The sequence below is a fragment of the Tiliqua scincoides genome, chromosome 4 (assembly GCF_035046505.1).
Source record: "Tiliqua scincoides isolate rTilSci1 chromosome 4, rTilSci1.hap2, whole genome shotgun sequence".
In the NCBI taxonomy this organism is placed as follows: Eukaryota; Metazoa; Chordata; class Lepidosauria; order Squamata; family Scincidae; genus Tiliqua; species Tiliqua scincoides.
The window spans coordinates 126,052,919-126,056,746 of record NC_089824.1 but is presented as its reverse complement, the minus strand read 5'-3'; positions in this window follow the sequence as shown (position 1 = coordinate 126,056,746).

Genomic DNA, 3,828 nt, shown 5'->3' with positions numbered 1-3,828 from the left:
GGAGCCCCACCTAGCTTCACAAAAAAGTTTCACCTTACCAGTTGCTCCAGCCTCTGTTTTTATCCTTTTTACTCTGGTGGACTTCTGGTTTTACTTCTGGAGCATTTGTTGAACTCCACATTCATTGGATTGAGACCTTCTGGTGGCCTTGCATTCCCCTTTGCCTGGCCTTCAGTAGGAGCCATGGTATATTTGTCAACTTGCATGTAAAACACACACGTGCATCTCAGTTTCACTTTCCATATGGCTCAATACATTTTCCTTGTCAGCTTGGAGGGGGGACTTCCTTCTTGATAATTTTGGGGGGCCTGCAGTCATCAGATTGGGACCATTCAGCCTGCCCTTCAAAGTGGACTAAGGCATAATCACCTACTCACAAGTAAGCATGCACACGCAGCTCAGTTTCACTTTCCAAATTTTCCTTGTCAGCTGGGAGAGGGAACTTCCTTCTCAAGAGTTTTTTGGGGCCTACGTTTATCGGATTGGGAACATTCTGGTGGTGATGCATTCCTCTCAGTCTATCCTTTGAAGTGCACTGAGACACAGTTGACTACTCATGAGTAAACATGCACATGCAGCTAAGTTTAACTTCTATAGGGCTCAATACATTTTCCTTGTCAGCTAACAACTTGTCAGTTTCATTTTTACCACTCACCAGCAATCAGGTCCTGACCTGAGTTCCCACTGTGGGAGTTCCCACTCACAATTTGGGAAACACTACTTTAATGGATAAGAGCAATTATTTCTTTTGGAATTAAATGACCTCATAGCACCCAGTCATTCCTCTGACTTTTGGGGGGGAGGAGTTTAGAGTTCGGTAACAGATTTTTTTTTTTAATTTTATTTTATTTTTGTGCCAGAGGTCAGGCTGTTGTTTTGCCATATGTGTGGTGCCCTGCCATAGGAAAATGATGACATCACTACTGTCATGCCACTAGTTTCTTCAATCAGCAGGGCAGGTTTCAGCCAACCCAGAGCACCCAGAGCTGTTGTGGCTGTAGCAGCAACTTTCCCTTAAAATAGTAGAGTAGGAGGCTGCTTTGCTCAGTAAAATAAACCAGAATTGACAATGACATAAGAAAGCAATTATGTGGGAAACACTGATTCAAGAATTCCCAGATAGTATATTTATATTGAGAACAAACTGTCAAGGGAACCAAGTAAAAGTCTGTAAAACTTCCCCTGTTGTTAAATGAACCGTCTGACTGCTTCAGGGCCCAAATGTATTTGTTGTGGATTAAAAAATAAGTTTTTCATGCATAGTATGTTGAAATTAAAATGCTCATGTAATTATTGTTAAAGAACTGTGCAATACCAAGAAGGCCACTGTAGCATCAGGTTGATACACAATCCTGTAAAAATCAAGCAGGAAAGTACAGAACCAACATACAAATCCAAGTAACACTTTTTCCACCTTATGATCCTTCCTTTATAACTTGCATCGTCAGCACAAGATCTGCGAGCACAGTAGTGTCTGTGCACCTTTTTCACCCCACCAGGCAATCATTGCAGGGTAGGGAAAGGCAAGCCGGAAGAATCAATTTCAAATTCCTGCTTAGTCAAGAAGTTCACATACTCACAGAAGTCTATGCAAATTTCCACATGTGGATCCAGTTGCGTCACAAGGGGATGCAGGGGATGTGGGCTGCACCAGATGGCGCTCACTGGGGGGTGACGCGCACTAGTGACCAAAATTGCTGAAATTGTGGTTGTAGGAATAATATCATCATGTTATATACCATTCAATGTGTAATTTAGAGCAGAATGCAGTGGAAAAACCAGAGTGAAACATCTCAATTCTATCAAAAGTGATGGTCAAAAAACCAGAAAACAAAAATGCAACTGTCTTATGTAACAAAAGAGTACATTTCCTTAATTCAAAATGGACCAATGAGATTGGTTGTTTGAAGAGCCAATGAGATGTTATTATGACACAGCATGGAACTAATAAGGTGTTGGTAAGGTGATACCCTTGAAGGGAATGACACCACGAGTGACCATCTAGTTAAAATCGCGATTTGTAGTTAGTTACAAATCACTAGTTAAAATCAGTAGTTAAAATTGCGATTTGTAGGAATAATACTATCATGTTATATACCATTTGATGTGTAATTTACAGCAGAATGCAATGAACCAAACCATGTTGAAATATCTTTTTATATATCGAAAGGTATAGCCAAAAAATGAGCAGGGTGGCACAATGGTACATCAGCATGCCCACCACCCAGGTCATTGTCTTGCCCACTGCATGGGAGGAGGTCCATCATGGGGGTGATGCAATGGTCTCCTGTACTGGGTGACACAAACCCTAATGCCACCACTGTGTGGACCATTGGATTCCTGAACTACCACACACTTGATACACATGCAGACCCCCCCCCCGTGTGTGTGTGTATGAGAGAGAGAGAAAGAGAGTTCTCTTATAGGGAACATATACTGTACTCTTGTTTCTAGTTTGTCCCCAATAAGCCCTTCAAGTAAAGACTAATGTGGATATCTGATTCTCTATTGCAAGTAATAACTGAATAAAAAGGAGAGGGGGTTTGGACAGAGAACCCATTGTACAGCATAGAGGTCAATAAATGGCAACGTGATTTGTCCAGGGGAGGGATCGGTCCATTGAGGGAAAGGGTGGAGGGGAAAAGATAGGATGGGGGGAGCAAAGAAGGAAGCAACAAAAATTGACACGAGGAAGGGAGGAGTGGAGAAAGCCAGGCAAGAGGAGGAATTAGTAGAGGGAAGGAGGTAGTAAAGGAGTTGTAAAGGAGAGGGAAGTAAAGGAGTAGTAAAGGAGAAGTAAAGGAGAGGGAAGTAAAGGGTAGTAGAGGGAAGGAGGTAGTAAAGGAGGAAGGAGGCTGCAAGAAAGGGAGAGGCAAGAAGCTGAAAAAAGGGCAGTTGCTCTCTCCCTGCTAAATATGAGGACACCACTTAAAAAGGACCTCTTCACCCATGAGAGCCATGAGAGAGCTGAATATGCATGAGCCATTTCCATCCCACCCAGGTATGTTCATTACAAAATCTAAAAAAAGGTTAAGAACATAACATAAGAACATAAGAACAGCCCCAATGGATCAGGCCATTGGCCCATCTAGTCCAGTTTCCTGTATCTCACAGCGGCCCACCAAATGCCCCAGGGAGCACACCAGATAACAAGAGACCTCATCCTGGTGCCCTCCCTTGCATCTGGCATTCTGACATAACCCATTTCTAAAATCAGGAGGTTGCGCATACACATCATGGGATGGAACCTTGATTGGGTGAGATCACTCATGTGACTCAGGCCAAAATCCTAGCCAACTTTCCAGCACTGGCATAGCAGTGCCAACAGCACATGTGCTGCATCCTGCGGTTGGGTGGCTCTCATGGAGGCCTCCTCAAAGTAAGGGAGTGTTTTCTCCCTTACATCGGACCTGCATTGCCATTATGTCAGTGCTGGAAAGCGGGTTAGGATTGCGCCCTCAGACTGCAATCCTATCCACACTTGCCTTGCAGTAAGCCCCATTGACTATAATGGACTCCCTTCTGAGTAGACATGATTAGGATTGGGCTGCAATCCAGGAAGCAGGGGAAAACAAGGTCATCAACTGAAAAAATGGACATTTGTCCGGAAAGTATTTTTCAAGAGAAACTCTTTCCCCATTGAAATTGTTAATTTAAATTAAAAAAAATAAAATCAACCATGAATAATATTAGGTGAGACCACTGCAGATTATTAATTGACAAGGTATACACATGGATCTGGAAATCCTACCCTGAGAGATTTCACGAACCGTATTAAAATTTATTCCCTCAGAATTCTTGCAGGCATTTCGTTTGAGCAGAAGCCCC